Raw genomic sequence first — 23,295 nt, forward strand, 5'->3', positions numbered from 1 at the left:
AACTGCTTAAATAGGCAGTGAGGTATCTTCACCATAGTAAAAGACGGCAAGCTGAATGTCTACTACTAAAAAGATGATTTGGGCAATCATCAGCAGTTTGAATGCAGTCTGCATACAATGGAATAATAAATAGAAAACCACAGTGAGTATTTTTATTGAAGTAGCCTAAAATGCTTTATTACAGGCCTTGATATTTCCACTCGGCTGCTGGCCAATGGCAAGTGGAAATTATGGTGGGGGCGAGTGTGTCCCCAGGGCTCAGGCCAGATCTGTCATTGGCACTGGGAGCCATCAGACTGCTCATTAGCTGAGTGCAGTGAAAGCAAAGCAAGGAGTGTGTGCTGTGCTCTCTGCCTCCCCCTAGAGTGCAGTACCTGACTTTGTGAATGAACAACGAAGTACTGCAACTTTTTTATAGGGGGGAGGGTGTGTGTGTGTGTGTGTGTGTACATGTGTGTGTGTTTGTGTGTCTGTGTATGCATGTACATGTATCTGTGTGTATGTACATGTGTGTATCTGTACATGTGTCTGAATGTATGTACATGTATGTGTGTGTGTACATGTGTCTGTGTGTGTGTACATGTGTCTGTGTGCATGTACATGTGTGTGTGTGTGTTTGTGTGTATGTACGTACAGACTACATGTGTCTGTGTATGTATGTACATGTGTCTGTGTATGTATGTACATGTGTCTGTGCTTGTGTATTTCTGTGTATGTACATGTATCTGTGTGTATGCGTGTCTGTACATGTCTGTGTGTGTATACACGTGTCTGTATGTGTGTGTGTGTGTGTACATGTGTCTCTGTGCGTGTGTGTACATGTCTGTGTGTGTGTACAGGTGTCTCTGTTTGTGTGTGTTTGTTGGTGGCGAGTAGCTCTTAAGGCCTGGCTAGTAGCTCAGGACTTGAAATTTTAAGCCCTGCTTTATTATAATGGTTATCACTTGATTAGTACTTCAGTATAAATGTTGCAATTTGATTAGGAACTTGACTTCTATTGCAATCAACCAGTTGGGTCCTAAACAGGGGGACTGCAGAAATAAGAGAAAAAGGTTTTGGAAAAGTCAAAACCTTGCAGAGGAACTCATTTGCTTGACAGTGGAGGAATTTACATTAACCTCTTGCTGCCCATGTAATGCATATGTGAAGCAGCAAAAGAGTGTGGGCTTTAACACCCACATGCCACACATATGTGATCATGGGTGGCAGAGATTTCTGTGCTGACAGCATGCTTGCTGAGCACTCCCAGCATGGAGAATGAACTGTCAAAAAGAGATCCAAGTCTCTAGTAATGATCCGGGCAGGCTCTCAATTATGTAGCCATTTAAACAGCCAATCACGGTGGTCACATGATCAGATCCTCCCCCGAGGTGTAATAGCCCAGTTTTAGGGATGCTGGGGCTGTCATTTAGTTTGCTATAGCAATTAACCACATGCCGCCCAGCCACTGTAGAAATACGGCAGCAGGGCGGCACGGCTGGGCAAAACCACAGTTTAAAACATGTGTTTTCAAAACAGGTAGGGGGCGTGCCCCTGCCCTACCTGCCCCGCCGATCACGGCCGCGGATGTCAGTCGCTGGGTCACAGCCGATCGTTACCGGCTGTGTCCCGGCAATTAGCAGCAATCACTGACAGAGAGCAGGGCTGCAGTAGCTCTGCTCTCTGTCAGTTCCCTGACAGCTCCTGACATGCTGATCGGGACAGAAGAGTTTATCTGTCCGGATCAGTGTGTCTCCGTGCAGTACACACCCCCGCCCCCTAGTAAAACACTCCCCTCACACAGTTAACCCTTTCACTGACTAATAAAGTTAACCCCTTCCTCCTCAGTGCCATTAGTACAGTGTCAGTATTTTTTTTTTGCACTGATCACTGTATTGGTGTCACTGGGGACGTCAGTGACCCCAAGTCAATTCCTCCCCAATGTCAGAATGTCCGCCGCAGTCCCGCCATAAGTCGCTAATCCCGCCATTTGTAAACGCTATAAATTTCACGTAAACCAATTAATTTACACGTATTGGGGTTTTTTTTAGCAAAGACATGTCACAGAATGCATTTTGGCAGAAATTTATGACTAAATGTGCTTTTTTTATTTTTTTTTACTGGACATTTTTTATAGCAAAAAAATATTGTTTTTTTCCTCAAAATTGTCAGCCTTTTTTTTTTATAGCGCAAAAAATAAAAAATGCACAGGCGGTCAAATACCACCGAAAGAAAGCTCAATTTGTGGGAAAAAAAGGATGTAAATTTCATTTATGTACCGTATTGCATGACCGTGCAATTGTCCGTTAAATTAGCGCAGCGCTGTATAGCAAAAAAATGGCGTAAATTGCAATATCTATACCATAGTTTGTAGATGCTATAACTTTCACACAAAGCAATCAATATACACTTATTGGGATTTTTTTTACCAAAAACATGTAGCAGAATACATTTTGGCCTAAATTTATAACTAACTTTGAGTTTACTATATATTTTTATAGCTGAAAGTAAAAAATACTGTTTTTCTTCAAAATTTTTGGTCTTTTTTTGTTTATAGCGTGAAAAATAAAAAGCGCACAGGTGATCAAATACCACCAAAAGAAAGCTCTATTTGTGTGAAAAGAAGGACATACATTTTGTTTGGGTGCAGCATTGCATGACCGCGCAATTATCAGTTGAATTAGTGCAGCGCCGAGTAGCAAAAAGAGGCCTCGTCATTAAGGGGGGTAAATCCTCAGGAGGGCAAGTGGTTAATAACCACTTGACATATTTTAAAAACAGGATACATTTTTCACCTTTCTTTTATCCTTTGGTACATCTCATTCCTTCTGATTTCCTGCAGCTTCTTTGTAGTCATTTCTTGTTTACATGCATTCCAGCAATGGCTGCCTGGCATTTTTCAGGGCAGGTTTCCTGATGGTGACAACAATGGATTATGTCTGCATAATGAGTACCCATGCATGGTGAGAGTAGAGATTAACCACTTGCTAACCAAGCTATAGCTGAATGACAGCTACAGTGCGGTTATCCAGTTCTGGGTGGGTGTCATATGACATCCTACGAGCATGCGCCTTCCCTCGCGCCCCCAGCAGCGCACACCCGCTGATCTCCATGATTGCTGTAACACAGCAATGTTTCACAGCGTGAGGAAAGTTCTGCCAATAACCGGCAGCTGTCACAAAGCAGATCGGCACATATGATCAGTACGCAGCAGTGCCACCCACCAGTATCAATGGCTGCAAGTGCTGATCAGTGTGTCCTTGGGGAAGGGGGGCGTTCCCTGTCAGAACACAATAGTACAGTGGGGGAGATTGCTGTACTAACACTGCTTGTGCTCGCTGAGTTGAACGAAGAAAAAAAACTGAGTTTGTGTAGCAGACATTAGGGTGTCTCTACTCTGAATAGAAGGTGACACCCTTGGCCAGCAGCATTGTCTGAGAGGGTAGTGTTAGATGCCTTAATTAATTTAATGCCAAACTCCAGTCAACACTTTTTAAGCAGTTACAGAAAAAAGTTGTTTTTTGACTTTTGGGATAAAGGTTTTACATAAATTATTACAATTTACAACCATACAATCAGTCTGTATATTCAGTAAAGCATGGTTGTTATACTCACTGTGGAACCTAAGGAGTTAATCCTCCACATTGTGTAAAAAGGATGTTTGATCCACTCTTCTCTTATCCTCCTCTTTTTTGATTGTCTCCTAAATAGCTCCTGATAGAACAGAGGCTTGGGGGCAAACTGCACATGCTCAGTTTGGTGTGTGTTGCTAGAGAATTTTTTTTTTTCTTGGGAGAGTGCATGTGATCAGCACAGGGCCATCAAGCACTCTCCAGACAGAGGTTAGGGGTCCTGCATCCTCCAACAGGAGAATGAAAACTCCTCCTACAAGCTTTAACCAGTGCTCTGCTGGACACTGATAGAAGTCACAAGACTGCTCTAACTGCTGATGAGAAAAGGTATTTTGCAGTCTATATTTACTAAAATAACTGCATTCCATGTTGTGTGTACTGTGGGAGACCAGATATAGTAATTCTTTAATTATGTCGATGTGTGAAACGTTGTGGCGCTGCTCAAAAGCTGATTTATGAGATGAATCACCTCATTGGCAAGTGCAGGGGAGCAGCGTCCAAATTTCAATCTAGTAACTTACAAGGGGAAGAAGAAAGGAGACACTGCTCACAACAACTGCATGGTCCTGTGTAGTAAGGAATGGCCTCAGCCATCACGCCGGCCACGTCCTCCTTTAAATATGTTATTGTTGGAAGGGATAGCTACAGCAGGTTGGACGCTTCACCGCCGGCGCCACGAGGGGCCCCGGCGGCCATCTTTGATTCATACCTGGGTCAGTATTTTTTTGTATGTTGGATTTTCTGCTATCCTGTGCCTCCAATAAAGATACCTGAGGATATTACACTATGTGGCCCTTTCTATTTATTTGAGTTCTGGTGGGAACCGGCCAAATCTACAGAACAGCTGCATCCATCCAGGTACCAGGCCATGAGGGATATGCTGACCAGATCTGACCAGACCAGGATGATGACACAGGAGGTCTAGTGATATTTTCATACAAATGCGCATAAAGATTGCGTATCTGGTGAGTGCGCAGTCTTTATATTTTATCACCTGATGGTCCTGTACATTGGACGTCTGAAGATCACCCTGGATCTTAAGAGCACCCCTTCATTGGACTGTTTTCACTCTCTTCACCTTATAGCCACCATCTAGTGGCATTATTAACTTACAGTCACTGTTTACTATTGTGTAATCATTCATTATTTGTTTAGTTATACAGCGCTGCACCTCCCTTTTCACATATATGCTATTGAAGGTTTGATACGGTGCCTTTTCTGGTGTACAGCCGCTGCTTATTATACAATATCACATAAGCGCTCACTTATCTTTTGTTTTTCTTGGAAATTCTTGGTTGGTTGAATGATATTAGCCATCAACCTGAGGACATCTAATGATGCAAAGACCTTTGGAGAAATCTCTGGATTGATGGCGAGTATTGTAGAAAAACAGTTTTTTTTTTATTTTATCTGTTAATGAACTGTTCATTTATATCTTGTTCTTTTGGGAGGTAGTTCTGCTTTGGTATTCACTTTAATTGAGCATGACACTTCCAAGCACTCTCCTGAACACCATGCTATACTGATTCTCACCTATACCATCTGCAAGGATGTCCTTGATCATCTTTAGATGCTTTTGTTAATTTATTGCTTTTGGCACTCCTGTATCCAAAGTCCTAAAGTGGAAATAAAGTTGAAAAAAAATTGTGAACAGGCAGGCTTTTTATTGCAGAAGACACATCTTCTGCAATAACCTAAATGTAACTACCTGTTCACAATCCTCTGTAGAATATACATTATGGGGGTTATTTACTGAAACTAGAGAGTGCAAAATCTGGTGCAGCTCTGTATAGGAACCAATCAGCTTCTAGGTTTTACTGCCGAAACTTAATTGAACAAGCTGAAGTTAGAAGCTGATTGGATACTATGACCAGCTGCACCAGATTCTGAGTGCTCCAGTTTTAATAAATCTCCCCCTATGTGTGCAGCTCAATTAAAAAGTGTGCCTGTGTGCCGTGATGACTTCACTCATCCTGCATCATCCTGATGTCATCCTGTGCCAGCCAATCAAGACAACTGAAGACTGCACCGAAAAGAAGCCAGGGAGAAGATGCTAGTAATGACCTCATGGGCATCAGACTGCTGCAACAGAGCCAAGTAGTTTTTACTTTAATTCTTCTATAATTCAGCCATACATGGCTTGAATTTTGTCTGCTTCCTGTTGAATTGGCCATCATTTTAGCCATGGGTGGCCCTGTCAGCACCATCAGGCTTAACCAAGTCAAAAGTTAAAAAAAATCGAAGAAGTTACGAAGAAAATTGTGAGCTGAACAGTGAATGCATTTTACTAACTAAAATTGTAACATGTACGTCTATCTTTAGTGTATCCACAAAAATTATATGAGAAAACTTGCAACAATATTTATTATAAAGGACCAGCCAGTGCAAATTCCTACCTACAATGTCAAATCAGGTATCAAATCAGGTCGTCCCAAGTTCTAAACAGCTATTGGTAAAACTAAACTATATTCTGTGGCCAGCTCTATTGTTCATGGACACAACAGTATATCCATTCTTAATATGGTACTAACTGCTGAGATAAATAAATCAATATAGACAGTTCTTTGCAGGTGTAGTAATACCTAAATAATATAAACAAGGCAGAGAGAGTTGTTTAGTAAATTTGTAACATGGCCATAACAGTAAACTAGAAAAGTTTATAGCTAGCAAGCCCCATATAGTGCCACTGCATACTTGTATTGTAATACAGGTTTGGGTCCTAGATGGCAAATCATTTCTATTTAATCAGGTAAATAGGAAATATTAATATTTCCATTTACAAACAGTAGGTAAAGTTATGCCCAGTCTATGTTCTTTGAAGCATCTCCCTTTCAGATAGCTGTTGCACTACATATAAATCTGGGTCAGATGAGCAAAATGAGCAGTGTCTCAATTTATGGAATAACAGTCTTCCAAAAAGAACAAAAGTTGTGTTTGGGCTTTCTTATTAGAAGGTTCAGCATGCTACTTAGATAAACGGTTAGAACCAACTCTATTATAAATGTTGAGTTACAATATAAAGATTTTTTTACAAGCATTATAAAATAATACCAAGCATTCCTTTATAGATAAGAAAAATATAAACTGCTCAAAAAGCATTATAGCTGTTGTTTAAATTTGCTTTTGAAACTGCTTCTATCTCATAGTTTACAATTCTTATATGATGCTCAGAGAGCTATTAAATATAACACATTATTGGCAACTTCGCTTTTAAGCTAGCTAGGTACTGCCCCTAACGGGAGAGTTAGTGTTAACTTGAGTTCCCGGATTTGGCGGTCTTTTTCGGTCAGACCCACTGATCCTGGGGTTATAGAAGAGACAGGGGTGCAGAGCCAAAGGCTCTTGCCAAAAATTCTTGGCCTGAAAGAGAATGACATTACATCGTTCCGTCATCTTGGAACATGTAATGTAGGAAACCACCAGAGCCTAGGGTTCACCTGGAAGACACCAGCTGCTGGACTACGCTGATATCAATAGACTGACCACAGATGAATGTTACCTTTTGCTGGTATGCTGTGGCAGCAAACAAGCCTGAGTAGGGGTTTAGGGATGTAGGGAAGAACTGTTCTTGTGCACTTAGACTCTGTCATTTTTGCACTTTTTCTAAGTAAAGCTTTGAAACTTTGTTTTCTGCCTGATCTGAAGTTCCTAAAGGAGTGCAATGCAAGTAACTGGCACATTGGGGTATGAAGGCAACATTTAAAGAATCATACTGTCATTGGCATGTGCATGTTGCAGGTGGGATGGCCTTCAGCAGTAAGGGAGGTGTTGTCAGCATTCCTGTCTCCCATAGCAACAGGAGTAGATCAACACCGCAGAGGTCCTCTTTCTTACAGAGGTATGAAAGCTCAAGATCTAAGTCAAGTGTACATATGGAGCCCGTGCTAGGTGCACAAAGGGGCCTGTTCTGCTGCTGAGAGTGGAAGTGGAAAATGCTGGACAAGTAGATGCAGACAAGGCTAAGTGTGTCCCTCCTAGTTGCAAGTCAACAGTGAAGGTGTACATAAACACCGGGACCTGAGAGTTAACTGGGGGACAGTTGTTGTGCAAGTGTACACTGTGTACGTTCATCTCTAAGAGTAGAGGCCCGCCTTAAAGTTGAGTAATGGCGGCCTCGGCCTAGTTCCAGGGCATTAATGAAACCAGCACAGAGTAAAGGTACCCCAAGTATAAAGTAGAGTGATTCTGTTACAGGTGCCTAGCGTAGCCCAGAAGAACCCACGACGGGCGAACCACTTGTGTGACCCAGACTTGGCGCTCAACGAGTTAATGGGAAACATGGAAAAATGTTCCACCTGCCCCACCTCCCAGCTTACAAGCTACAGTATATACAGTATATAAAAGATTTGCTTTCACGAAATACACTTCCTTGTATCAGAGATGGAATACAAAAACTGATGATTGGTTTTAAACAACAGTGCCACCATGTGCCTACTGCACAAACAGCCAAGTGAAAAGCTAAAGCCTTTCATCTGAGAGATACAGAGGATGGCATTGATGACCTCCTTGTAAGGAAAACTAGTTGTATGGCTGTCTTTGGTGTCAATGCTGTCTGGGACATTAACCCAGAAAAAACCATGACGTTTACAAATTTAGAGTAAAGTAAAAGCTTCTTGTCTGTATATCCCTTATACCAGCAACAGGGATGCTGCATACCAAAATGCAAAGTAATATGCTACATTTATTAAAATAGCCGGCAGAAAGAATTCTATTCTGACATGGTTCACACTAGGCACAATGTTTACTCAAAGCCCTCATGCACACTGGACGTTTTGATAACGCTGGTAATGTTAGCTGTGTACACTAAAGTCACATTCAGCTTTTTTTTTGTATTTTTGCATTAGCGTTTAGTGGCATTTTGCCGCGCTTTCCAGCGTGTTTCCAAGTTTGCGTTTTTAGGGTTTTTTTGCTCAAAAAAAGTCCAAAAACACTGGTTTGCTGCGTTTTACTGCATTTTTCAGTGTTTTTCAGCATTATAGTGTTTTTACAGCTAAAAACTCCTCTAGAAACCCACTAGTCCTGGGCGGTTTTTCCAGGCAAAAACTTTCCCAGCCAAAAAATGTTGATTACAGTCTATGTGTGCATGGATACATAGGATAACATGCTGCGGGGTTTTCTAGCTGTAGAAAAAAAAAGTCAAAAGCCAAAAACAGCAGCTATAAAAACATCCAGTGCGCATGAGGGCAAAGAGTCATCACATCTTCTCATATATATGCTTGATCCAGATTCAACTGTAAATTTAAAAATGAATAAAGTGGATCAGCATGTAGCCAGGCAGCAAATGTGTTCAGAGGGAAAAGTCAACAGTTGCAGCTTCCTTGTTCTCTTTCTACAGGTTTTCTTTAACAGTTTAAGGATTTGAACCATGGCTCCCAGGAATCATTTTGCCTTAGACACATAGAGGGTTATTTACTAAAACAACATGGTGCAAAATGTGGTGCAGCTCTGCACAGAAACCAATCAGCTTCCAAGTTTTATTGTCAAAACTTAATTGAACAAGCTGGAGTTAGAAGCTGATTGGCTATTATGCACATCTGTACCAGATTCTGAGTGCACCAATTTTAGTAAATCTCCTCCACTCTCACATGAAGTATATGTGTCTTGACAGATGCATCTTGACGTGCAGGGCTGCCCAGTGAACGGATATGTATAACAGTCCCTGTTCATTTTGTTGGTGAACCTCTGAAGGCTGCATTAAACATGTTGCATAGGTCAGTAAAACAGTTAATTTCAAAACAACATAAGTACTGTAGGTATGTGAGCATGTACCCTAATACAGAGCTGCAGGTTGTCATATTATTGTACCATATGCAATTGCATTGGGGTAACTGCCTTATTTTTCCATCAGGGGGCAAGGCATTTTGTTGGCCTTTTGCCAGGCAGCAGGATCCTTGATTTTAAAAATATTTAGGAAAAAAGCCCCCAGGAGCTATTTACTTGACCTTTAAACACCACCAAAAACTACCTCTCATTGACTGCAACACCTTTTCCCTATATATGAGCATTTTTTTCTTAAATTTCAGCAAAGAAAAAACTATTAGTCTTGCTCCTTAATGACAACACTAATACTTCTGTTACAAAGAATGTTGAAATTATTCACAAATTATATATTGAATTAACTTTGTGTGTTTTAACAAAATAAATAGAAAAAACAAAAAAAGAAGTACGGTAAATCAGTGGAAAGAAAATAATTTAAAGTATAAAAAACAATAAAAAATGAAGGGGGAGAAGGGCCTGAATTAGGGATAAATAACATGAAAGGCGATTAAGAGGTACAAGGGAAAAAAACATTATCGAAACAAACAAAAAAAATCCATATTTAAAACTTATCTGCAGCTAATGTGATGTAGAGAAACATGCCGCAAAACAGATACAAGTAGCAATGTTACACTGCAAGGAGAATCTGAAGCAAGGGCTTGCATCCATTTGTTCCCTTTGTCAGGGGAAGGCACATACACCATTAAATATTCCATGTATTTGTATTGAACACATTTTTTGAAAAAAGAAAAAAAAAATCAACACTGCTGCTTCCAAACATTGCATATAGAAATAGGATGAGTGCCAATGAGGTCAATGACACAGAGCTCATAATTTGTTTTATCTGAACTTTTTTGCATCTTTAGCTGGAGCAGAAGTCCAAAAATATGAACCAGAGACTTCAAGTTGAATTTTTAAATATACTTGCTGCCTTTTTAGAGAAACAGCTTCAGATCATGATATGCAATACATGATACCTGAATATATACATTTCTACAGGCTTTAAATCTTCCATTTGCATTTGGTTTACTGAGGAGGCCAGTAGATGTCACCATTACCCTTCTACCTGCTTTCTTAGCTATACTATTCTTCACTCTTTACAAATTGATGAATTTGTTAAAAAATACAATGTTAGAAAGGAGGAATTTCAGTAAATGAATTTAGAGGGAAAATTTCTTTAATTAAAGGCTGTAACTCATTTAAGTGGTTGTGTTTGTGAGTACATTTTAAAATAATATAGGTATTAAAATACATTTTGATTGATTTGGTAAATTTTATTATTATAGCAACAATGCAAATTAATATATTAAATAAAATATCTACAGCATATGCCTATTGCGCAAGACTGTCCATAGTGTACTCTGTCCGGGTTGACTTTAGAAGGAAATCTGTCTTTATACAATTATTTAGGAATTATTATAACAAATCATATTAAAGTGTATAAATGATTAAATATCTTACTTGTGTGTAATATTTGTCAATAAATACGTGCACAAGAGTAGCTATAGGTATTTATTACATATGCAAGCTATTTTTCCCACTTAGTTGTAGTATGCTTGACAGCTACACACATTCAATGAAAGTATGAACTGTTTGAAAAAAATTGCCACTAAAAGTGAACTGTATTTATTTTAACAGTCTACAATGCAACTAATTTTCCATAATATACAGTTTAAAGGGTACGGAAAGCATTTACATTTCTGTGTATGAAATTTTACAATACCAGAATGGAAATTGCTAGCTCGAATAATGGAAATGGCTAGTGCAAATAATCTCATGAAAATTCATATCAGGTAAATGTGACAATAGCAGCTCAAAACATACTTTTCTGGAAAAAAACACACTTGTACTATTTTAAAATGGAACTAAATATGTGTTTGTTTAAAATGTTTATAGTACACATACTTTCAAGGGGTTTCTGACTAGTTGCCGCTTTCAAATCAATCTGTATATTGCATGACTTTTACATTGCATGATATTTAGACTGAAAAAATGTTATTTTAATAAAATATATATGCTATAAAATGAAACAAATATTAAATAGACAAATATTAAGTAATCAATACATATTAATTAAATATTAAATATGTCTTTTAAATCAGGAGTTTTTATACTGTCTGCTTTATGGCCAAGGTATATACAGCTAATCGTGGACCTCACTAATGCATAAGGTATTACAAAAAAAATGCAAATTATAAAACATTACATTTTCAGTTGCAAAAAAATGCAAAATAAGAAACAAAAAAGGGTTCTCCAAAATTTTGGTTGTGGTTGCAGAAAAGTATTCTGTTTTGTGACAGTTTCCTACAGGTACCTCCGTTTAGTGTTTTTACTGCATTGAAGAGCGGGGAGTAGCTGTTCCCCCGTCTGGAGAGCAACCAAAACTTTCCATCTTTTCTGCCACCTTTTGTAGTTGTGACCTCCTTGTTTCCCTTCCACCTCAATTTGTACCCTATTTAATCCCTCAGACACCCATTTTTCTTCACCTCATGCCCAGTGTTTAGAAAAACATTTCTCTACCCCCACTCTTCCCAGTCTACCATAAGGAAAGGGTAGTAAAGCTATAATCATTAGTGGGGTCAAATTGATGTTAATTTTTTACTACAGTAAAGAAAAAACTGGAAGGAGCAAGATGGAAAGTTTTTCATGAATGAATGAACCTCAAAAAGTGAATGTAGTTTTTGTTCAGGAAATGACATTCATTCCAAAATAAACGTTGAAAGGAAACAAAAATGTGTACTTTGGAACAACATTCTTCAAGTCATTGAATGTACTGAGAATGTTCGTACGAACGTCCATTCAAAAATCTACTAGTATATAACTAGCTTCTCCAGGGGTGGACTGACAACTCATGGGGCCCCCGGGCAATAGGGGATCATGGGGCCCCTGTGTCCTTGCCCACACTCAAAGCACACCCAAAAAAGCCTACAAAAGGTAACAGGGGCATTTCATGGGGCCCCCTACTGACCCCCCGGGCCCTAGGGCAGTGCCCGAGTGCTCGAATGGTCAGTCCACGCAAGGGCGGACTGACCATTTGGAAACTCGGGCACTGCCCGAGGGCTCGTTGTCAGTAGGGGGCCTCATGAGATGCCCCTGGTACCTTTTTCATAGGCTTTTTTGAGTTTGGGCAAGGACACAGGGGCCCCATGATCCCATATTGCCCGGGGGCCCCATGAGTTGTCAGTCCGCCCCTGAGTCCACCCCTTGTCTTAGTCGGAGACAACTCACTTTAACACTCCAAAAACAAAACTGTTTTCCAAAAGACAGCCTTCTTTATTGAATCCACTCATTAAATCTGAAGGTGCGTTATGCTTGCCAAACACATAAAAATAAACAGATATTTGATTGATTCAGATTATCCTTTGCTAAAAAAATATTTATTAAAATGTATGCAAAGACAATTTTTGGGATAGAACAGTAAGGGGTTAGACCCTCTGCTAACTTTTATTTGTCCTGGAGACCATTATTTTTGAGACATAAAGATACTGGAAATCTGAAATTTTATCAAGCAAGAGGTGAGGGGAGATCTTCCAATGGGGACAAATGCTCTATTTGTCTAAGATGGGAAATCCCTGCGCTTTTGGTAGATTTCCTCTCATGTCCTGTTGTGTCTCCAAGACTAAAACTATAAGGAAACCTACCTAGCCGTACACAGCAAAAATAATATGATAGGGGTTTAAATTTCATTAACAACTTTTTGAATACAAAAGGTTTTGGCTATATATTGTATACACTTCAACAAAGAATAGATTGATTTAGTTAAATATGTTAGAATTTTTTACCAGTACCAATTATTTCTTTTGGAACAATCATTTTCAGTTGAAGCAATTGTTTTGTACAATTCATTTCTAAGACAAATACAATTGATTTATCAAAAAGATCCATTTTATCAAACAATCACATGGTAATATATACACACCGGCCACTTTATTAGAGAAATCGAGACTCATCAGAACAGGCAACAATTTTACCATCTTCTATCGTCCAATTTTGGTGAGCCTGTGCGAATTGTATCCTGTTTCCTGTTCTTATACAGGAGTGGCCCCCATTTCCGTCCACACAACTGCCACTCGCTGGATATTTTCTCTTTTTCGGACCGTTATCTGTAAACCCTAGAGATGGTTGTGCATGAAAATCCCAGTAGATCAGCAGTTTTTTGAATACTCAGACCAGCCCGCCTGTCACCAACAACCATGGCACGTTCAAAGTCACTTAAATCCCCTTTCTTCCCCATTCTGATGCTCGGTTTTAACTTCAGCAAGTCATCTTTACCATGTCTAGATGCCTAAATGCAGTGAGTCACTGCCATGTGATTGGCTGATTAGCAATTTGTGCTACCAAGCAATTGAAAAGGTGACCAGTGAGTGTATGTCATCATCTTTTAAAAACCCCTTTACCTTTTTAAGCTTCTTTCATATTAGTGGTTCTGCTAAAGCCGTACATTAGTGGGAGTTTTCTTTTTACATTTTTCATTTTAAATTGCCAGACAGCAATTTGCATGGCAGGACCATGCTACAAACTCAGCTCAGCCACCTGTTTTTACTGTCCCCCCCACCCAGCTGTTCATTCAGTTGTTCATTCACCATGATAGACATGAAGCAATGTAAGCAATCTTACTGGCATTTATTATGAAATGCACAGCACCTTGGAGATATTATTTAGAAAAAAACTTAGTCCAAAATCAAGTCTTCTAAGGGCTGATATAATAAAGTGAGGCAAATGAAATGCAAAGAGAAAAACCTGCATTTATGTCAAACAACCAGTAACGTTTTGGGAATACTTGTTTTAGATGGATGAAATAAACATAAATTCACTTCACATTTTTCACACTGCTTTAGTAGATCACCCTCCAGGCTCCAGCATTAGACAGGAACAAACAAATGCTGCTCAAAAAAACAAATAGTACACCTCACAGATGATTTGCACCCCACAGTTTGAATGCAACAAACAACAACAAAAAGTACATAACTGTAAAACCAAAAAGTTACCAAATATTTAATACCATCACAAAAATAATAAATATGGTAGTAGGACATCTAATAATATAAAAACAGAAAATCAGAACCATTGAACATGCGATCTGAAAATTACTTTTGAAAGGTTATAGAAGCTTTAATGCACCAGGTAGTGTGTAATAGGTATTGGAATGTAGTAATTGTGCACATATTGAATGCTAGGACAATAAACATGCAGTTCTACATATTTCCATAGATGAAAAGCACACTGTCCTGGGAAATTCATGACATATGAAACACACTGCCTCCACTGACTGTCACATACATATGATCAGGAAATGTCTTATTACATTTGACAGCTTATAAACACAAATATTAATGTAGCAGTGTGGCGAGAGACAGAGGGAGAGGGAGAGAGAGAGTGAGAGGGAGAGAGGGAGAGACAGAGGGAGAGAGGGAGAGAGAGAGTGAGAGGAAGAGAGAGGGAGAGAGAAGAGAGAGAGAGGGGAGACAGAGGGATAGGGAGAGAGACAGAGGGAGAGAGAGGGAGAGACAGAGGGAGAGGGAGAGAGAAGAGAGAGAGAGGGAGGGCAGAGGGATAGGGAGAGAGACAGAGGGAGAGACAGAGGGAGAGAGAGGGAGAGAGAGGGAGGGAGAGGGGGGGAGGGAGACAGAGGGAGAGCGAGAGAGTGAGAGGGAGAGTCAGAGGAAGAGAGAAAGCGAGTGGGAGAGAGAGATGGAGAGAGAGGGGAGAGACAGAGGGAGAGGGGGGGTGAGAGGGAGAGGGGGAGAGAGAGGGAGATACAGAGAGAGAGAGAGAGAGAGAGGGGGGAGAGAGGGGGGGCAGAGGGAGAGGGAGAGAGAGACAGAGGGAGAGTGAGAGTGAGAGGAAGAGACAGAGGGAGAGAGAGGGAGAGACAGACAGAGGGAGAGACGGAGAGAGAATGAGGGAGAGAGGAGGGGGGGAGTGAGAGGGAGAGGGAGAGAGAGTGAGAAAGAGAGAGGGAGAGAGAGGAGACATAGAGAGAGGGGGGGAGCAGAGGGAGAGAGAGTGAGAGGGAGAGAGAGTGAGAGGGGGAGACAGAGGGAGAGAGAGAGTGAGAGAGAGAGGAGGGAGACAGAGGGAGAGGGAGAGAGACAAAGGGAGAGGGAGGGAGAGAGAGGGAGAGGGAGAGAGAGGGGGGAGAGAAAGAGAGAGAGAGGGGGAAAGAGAGAGGGGGGAGAGAGGGAGAGACAGAGAGAGAAAGAGAGAGAGAGAGAGGGGTGGCTGCAAGAAATGCCTCGAAGTAGGCAAGTTAAAGTGGATCTAATCTAATACACTGAATTAATTAAACATGTAGAAAATGGCTGATTTATTTTCCAGGGTAAGAACATTTTCAGCAAGTACAGGAAATACCTCTTTGTTGATTTTGTCACAAGTGCTCTGTCCTTGTCACTTTCTGTAAGCTGAAAATAAACCACAATCTTTTTCTCATAAATCCACCATGTAATGGAGATGAACAAAGGCAGACATCGATAAAGTCCATCCTGTGTGACAATCATGGCTCCCTCCATAGATATAATGGAAAAATGAATGTAGACACAAAAGGACAAGAAATGTGTTATTTGCAGGATCACAGGTATAAATAAAGAGAAAAAGCTTAATAAAATAAAATAAAGTGATTGTAAATGTTGATACTTTTTTTAAAATAACAAGCATGCCATACTTTCCTGCTCTGTGCAGTTGTTTTGCACAGAGCAGACCCTCTTCAGGGGTCCTCCGCCGATGTTCTGGGCTCCTCCTGTCTTCCATGTCCCACATGCAGGCTCAATCCTGAGCTGAGCTCTGTGTCCATTGACACACACAATGCGGCTTTGCCCTGCCCCCTGCTCCCTTGTCACTAGATTTGATTGACAGCAGCAGGAGCCAATGGCTCCCACTGCTCTCATTGAGTCGAGTGAGGAGGTAGAGAGAGAGCTCAAGTAAGTATTTAGGGGTGCAGGGGGGAGCTGCCAATAGAAATTTTTTATGCAGAGAATGCATTAAGGTTAAAAAAAAAACCTGCAGCCTTTACAACTTTAAAGGGATTTTAAAACTTTCTTTTTGTAATTAAAATAACAGACATGTCATACTTATCTGCTCTGTGGAATGGTTTTACGCAGAGCAGCCCTGATTCTCTTCTTCTTGGGTCCCCCATCGGCTCTCCTGGACCCTCCCCCCTGTCGAGTGCCCCTCGAACAAGCTGCTTGCTCTGGGGGCACTTGCGCATGCTCACTCCTGAGCCGGCCCTGTATGTCCATAAGACATACAGAGCACAGCTCAGCCTCGCCCCCTTCTCCCTCCTCACTAATCAAAGGCTCCCACTAGTGTGTCTCAGCCAATAAGGAGAGAGAGACCCAGTAGAGACGAGGCTCTTGATCACGATCAGGCTCAGGTAAGTATTGCGGGGGCTGAGGTGGGAGCTGCACACTGAAGGTTTTTTACCTCCATGCATAGAATGCATGAAGACAAAAAACCTTCAACCTTTAGAATCACTTTAATGCAGCCACCTCATCTAAGGACTGGTAAGCTGAAATATATTGCATTTTTGGTGGTTGAGATATAATAAATTAAAATTGTACTTTAAAAAAAACAAAACAATAAATTAAACCTTTCCGAACAACAAGATGTAGGCTGCATTTGCTATCTTCTCATTCTAGAATTGCTAGATACCTGACTGTCATGCTGACCCTCTGCTTTTACTAAGTTGAGTGACTTACCCAGTACAAGCAGGCAGATGAGTACTTCTTACTTTTAGCATTCTTGATATGCATTTATGTTCTGGGTCAGTAAAAGTATTAAGAGTGCAAGGTTGGTATAACAGCCAAGGAATAAGAAGTCAGCAATAGCAGACTCGTATTTCTCTTTAAGGGAATGTAAAGTAGAATTTTATAAATGTATTATGAGCAGGATGAAAAATAAAATAAAAAATATAAATATTTCTTTTTAAAGGTCAGGTAAATATGGAGTATTGCATATTAACATTTTCCATTTTCTCTCAGCTCACATGCTCTCCAATGTCTACTTGTTAACAGAGCCAAGGGCGGACTGACAACTCATGGGGCCCCCGGGCAATAGGGGATTATGGGACCCCCGTGTCCTTGCCCAAACTCAAAAAAGCCTATGAAAAAGGTACCAGGGGCATCTCATGGGGCCCCCTACTGACCCCGGGCCCTCGGGCAGTGCCCGAGTTTACAAATGGTCAGTCCGCCCCTGAACAGAGCTCAAAGTGAAATATATCAACACACATGAATAAGACAGAACAGTGACCCATACCCCATCATTCCTTCTCTCCTCAGCCATGTCAGTCTAGTAACAGAGTCTTAAACCAGAGAGTCAGGGAAGGGATCAGCTTCTCTTTAGAAAATCCATAGAGGTCTGGGAATCCAGTGTCAGGGGTGCAAATAAATTATTTTTGTGCAAAATTAAGATTGTTTAGAGCAGCGGTTCTCAACCTGGGGGTCGCGACCCCTTTGGGGGTCGAACGACCATTTCCCAGGGGTCGCCTAAGACCATCGGAAAACATATTTCCGATGGTCTTAGGAACCGAGACACCGCTGCTCTGTCTCGCGATCTGTGGGCGGGATGATATGCTGCCCCTGTAACCTGGCCACACCTCCGGGATCACTCAACAGCTCCGCCTCCTCGCCGCTGATTGGCCACCGGAACTGTAGCTCAGGAGAGGCACACAGGCGGCCAATCACCGGCGAGGAGGTGGAGCTTGGAGAGGAGGAGCCGAGCGGCAGAGCGCGCAGATCGAAGAAGATCGAGGGAGCTGCAGGACCGAGTGAAGAGGAGAGAGGCCAGAGAAGGAAGACAGCTGACAGGTAAGTGCAAATTTTGCTTCTGCAGGCTGTAGATGGGAGAGGGAGAGAGCGAGCCCAGGCTGGAGCAGGGGTCAGCAAGGTAAGTATCATTGGTGTCAGTGGGAGGAATAGTGCCCCATCATTTGTGTCACTAATACCAACGATGGGGCACTATTCCTCCCCCCACTGACACCAATGATAGGCACTATTCCTCCCCCCACTGACACCAACGATGGGGCACTATTCCTCCCACTGACACCAACGATGGGGCACTATTCCTCCCACTGACACCAACGATGGGGCACTATTCCTCCCCCCACTGACACCAACGATGGGGCACTATTCCTCCCCCCACTGACACCAACGATGGGGCACTATTCCTCCCCCCACTGACACCAACGATGGGGCACTATTCCTCCCCCCACTGACACCAACGATGGGGCACTATTCCTCCCCCCACTGACACCAACGATGGGGCACTATTCCTCCCCCCCCTGACACCAATGATAGGCACTATTCCTCCCCCCACTGACACCAACGATGCGGCACTATTCCTCCCACTGACACCAACGATGGGGCACTATTCCTCCCACTGGCACCAATGATAGGCACTATTCCTCCCCCTACTGACACCAATGATAGGCACTATTCCTCCCCCCACTGACACCAACGATAGGCACTATTCCTCCCCCCACTGACACCAACGATGGGGCACTATTCCTCCCCCCACTGACACCAACGATGGGGCACTATTCCTCCCCCCACTGACACCAACGATGGGGCACTATTCCTCCCCCCACTGACACCAACGATGGGGCACTATTCCTCCCCCCACTGACACCAACGATGGGGCACTATTCCTCCCCCCACTGACACCAATGATGGGGCACTATTCCTCCCCCCACTGACACCAACGATGGGGCACTATTCCTCCCCCTACTGACACCAATGATAGGCACTATTCCTCCCCCCACTGACACCAACGATAGGCACTATTCCTCCCCCCACTGACACCAACGATGGGGCACTATTCCTCCCCCCACTGACACCAACGATGGGGCACTATTCCTCCCCCCACTGACACCAACGATGGGGCACTATTCCTCCCCCCACTGACACCAACGATGGGGCACTATTCCTCCCCCCACTGACACCAACGATGGGGCACTATTCCTCCCCCCACTGACACCAACGATGGGGCACTATTCCTCCCCCCACTGACACCAATGATAGGCACTATTCCTCCCCCCACTGACACCAACGATGGAGCACTATTCCTCCCCCCACTGACACCAATGATAGGCACTATTCCTCCCACTGACACCAATGATGAGGCACTATTCCTCCCACTGATACCAATGATGGGGCACTATTCCTCCCACTGACACCAATGATGGGGCACTATTCCTCCCACTGATACCAATGATGGGGCACTATTCCTCCCACTGACACCAATGATGGGGCACTATTCCTCCCACTGACACCAATGATGGGGCACTATTCCTCCCACTGACACCAATGATGGGGCACTATTCCTCCCACTGACACCAATGATGGGACACTATTCCTCCCACTGACACCAATGATGGGACACTATTCCTCCCACTGATACCAATGATGGGGCACTATTCCTCCCACTGATACCAATGATGGGGCACTATTCCTCCCACTGCAAAATTACAGTTCTGAAGTAGCAACGAAAATAATTTTATGGTTGGGGGTCACCACAACATGAGGAACTGTATTAAGGGGTCGCGGCGTTAGAAAGGTTGAGAACCACTGGTTTAGAGCCTTCTCTTCTGCTGCAGTTGTGAGCAGCTCTGAGCTAAGTATGCAAACAAGAGGGTAGGTCTATTCGACATTGGCTTATGAATAATGAGCAGTGTAGGGAATACCTGCCCACTTGTCTGTAGTAGTAATTGCTGGAAAGGTAGTTTGACCTGCCTAGCACATGCTTTCAGCTTATGCCAAAAATGGATTTTAAAGAGAGCGAGCCTGGAGTTCTATTCTCTCACAGCTGTTAAAGCCTCCAGGTCTCACCGGTATGGTTTGAGAGGCTCCATCATGTTTTTTGTGATCTCCAGGATTTGTAATCCTGGATCAGGGCCTGGAGTTTGAAGGCTCAGAAGTGCCTTGGGTGGGAAGGAACCTTCAATGCTGTGTCCAGGCTTTGATAGTTGCTGGCAGCCTAGGAGAGTGCACAGGTGTGAAGGGTTGAAATAAGCTTGATAACAGTTACTGCAGTTGCAGTTGCTGCCATTTGGATGCAAAGTCAGTGTGTAAGGACAGCGGTGTGCTCCAGCCAGGAGGGGTGACCTTCTCAGCAGACAAGACCCTATGTTGGGGAAACTTTTTGTCCATAGGACTGGGAAAGTCAGGACAGCTATGTGAGTCCAGAGAGGCTGAAAAAGCTGAGATGACTAGCTGAGATGACTTAACCTTTGTAATGCAAGGGGAGAGGGGCATTGCGAGGATGTTTTTTTGAAATTCCCATTATACTTTTTTCAGTCTTAGGAGGAGTATGATCCTGCTTCTGCAGAAAACCGTGGAGAGGCTACATAATGTGAAGGATAATAATAGTAATAGAGTGATAGAGTCCTATTGATAGATAGCTTCCAGCAAGCCCCACAGTGACGATCTATGAGAAGAGAGGACAGATAAGTGTAGGAGTCAGAGAGGATTCTGGGGGTAGTATTTAAAGGGAGAATTTGCCCTTTAAATTTTTTTAGAGAGCATGGTCTGCCTAGACTTTTTTGGAAGTACTCTGCATTCTTAGAACTGGTAATTGTGGAGAGAATGCGGGTAGCTCCTCATCTCAGCATGACTGATGGGGAAGGTACAACTGAGAGCTTGCTCACTTTTTAGTCCCTGTTGTTGACTATATATGAAATATGTAGTCCATTTTCAGTTATAGGAGCCCTTCCAGGACTGGAGGATGCCAGCTGCCCTTTTGATGTTTCCTTTTATGTAGTGTGTTAAGTAGTTATGTAGTGCTCACTCTTACTGACTTGGAACCAGTTAACTAGTTCTGAAGTAAAAATAAAGTGAATATCATGTTCTTTAAGAACACAGTTTTTTTTCCCTGTAACTAGAAAGCATGTGAGAACCACATATTTTATCACCGCCGCCACTTGCTTTACTCTCAGGTTTATAGTTGCTGTTAACAATTGGGCTGACTTTTTGTTCCCTAATACAATTTTATTGTAGCAGTAATGGAAAATGAGTCCATTTTCTGTTAAACTGCAAATTAGTTCTTTATTGTATGTGAAACGTTGAATTTCCCTATGGGCTTACAAAATATTTAATAAAGTGAGTAGCTTAGCCATTTCATTACACATACAATATACAACCTTCATGCTACAAGTTCCCTAAAGCTTTGGAAAAAAATCATTACACTACTGTCTGGTTTAACTGCACCACAGTCTTACCTGCAAAGTGAAACAGCCACCATAGGTCATTCTTTAAAGAGTATCAGTTACAAGTGGGCTCATGCCCAGCCTTAATATTCAGTTTTACATTTTCTTAAAGACCCAAACTGTGTCGATGTACTAAAAACAAGCAAGCAGAGGTCAAAGGACTAATGACTAGTATTACCTTTGGTCTCAGTTGATCTTATTTCCATTACTGACTTACAATGCCTTGTCCTACACTGGGTCTCTGTGAGGAGGCGGCCATTTTGACGGAGAAGTAGGGATTCAGAGATTCCTCCCTGGTCACTAATAATCTGAGGACTGCTGTGGGTGATAAACAAGAAGCAGGTGGAAGAAGCACAGATCCACAGAATGAGTGAAGCATAGGCAGGGAGATCCTTGCACTAATGATCTTTAGGTACAGCTTTCTCTACAGCAAGGAGAACGATAAGCATCACAGTAGTTACATCACCAAATTTCACTCCAAACCTTTTAAAACTAGCAGACAGAAGTAGCAGTGCCTTAGGTAATCCTACACTCCATATATACCACTATGAAGCTATAAGCACGATAGAGCTATTGTTCAGGAGGAATTCAATACAAAAGTTAAAACTTTCAGGTTTCTGTCTAAGCACAACTATTTAGATGTTCCCTATAAGATAGCAGATCTTCACTTAGCTCAGACTGACTTTTCAGCAAGCTGTGAACCCTTACTTATAAAAGTATTCATATATGCACCTTTATTTAATTATACTTCCTTTCCCTGAGCCTGACACTTATCAGAGGTCACCTGAGGTCTGACAGTTGCTACCTTGTTAACTGCCCAACCTCACAGTTTATCTCTGAACTTCAGAGAATGCAAAACAGTATCATACAAAAGAGCCCTGTAGGTACAAGGAATGCAGCCAACTACAGTGTTCTGCTAACTGGCATTGCTATGCATCCTCAAGAGTGTGGAGACTGTGTGAGGATGGAAAGGTTCACAGATAAGCAAGTGTAACACTAAGAAAAACTAGGTAATGCTAAAGAGTGTGGCAAAAATCAACATTTTATAACTGTATCCAATGCTTTATTACTCTCTGCACTGGCCCAACAACTCTACTCCTCCCCTCACTTCCCTACAGAACTTTTTTTTGTAACTTTCAGAGTGCAAATCAAAGGGAAATTTTATAATTGTCACAGAGAGACAGCTCTTAAGCTGGCCATACAATAGCAGAATGTTGTTTGAAATTTTTCATTATAAGAATGTCAGTTCATTTTTCTAATGACTAGTGGGGTCAACATTTGTTTTTGACCGCAGTGATCAAAAATTTCAAAGGCACAGGATGGAAAATTTCTATAGAACGAAGGAATTTCTTACAGTAAGTGTGATTTTTGTTCAGGAAATTACATTTACCTGTATTTCAAATTGAATGTTAAAAGCAAAGAAAATGTTGAAGTACTTTCAAACAACAGTTGTTGAGTCATCAAAAGTACACAGAATTTTTATATGACAATCTATTAGTGCATTGCCAGCTTAAGACTGCCCAATTCAAATTGTTGAACAAATTAATATTTATACAAACTCCTCTACAAAATCTGTGGAGAAGTTAAATTGCCCTGCATTTGATTATTTTATTTACTTATGTCATCCTGCTTTCTCCTGCTATAAGCGTTCTCCTTGTTATCACAAGAGAACTGCAGCACAGCTAAATTGGCTACTTCTCCCTCTCTCAATCTGAGCTCTGTTGTAGAAGG

This window comes from Staurois parvus, unplaced genomic scaffold (assembly GCF_062004578.1).
Source record: "Staurois parvus isolate SC_StPar_1 unplaced genomic scaffold, SC_StPar_1.0 ptg000090l, whole genome shotgun sequence".
In the NCBI taxonomy this organism is placed as follows: domain Eukaryota; kingdom Metazoa; phylum Chordata; class Amphibia; order Anura; family Ranidae; genus Staurois; species Staurois parvus.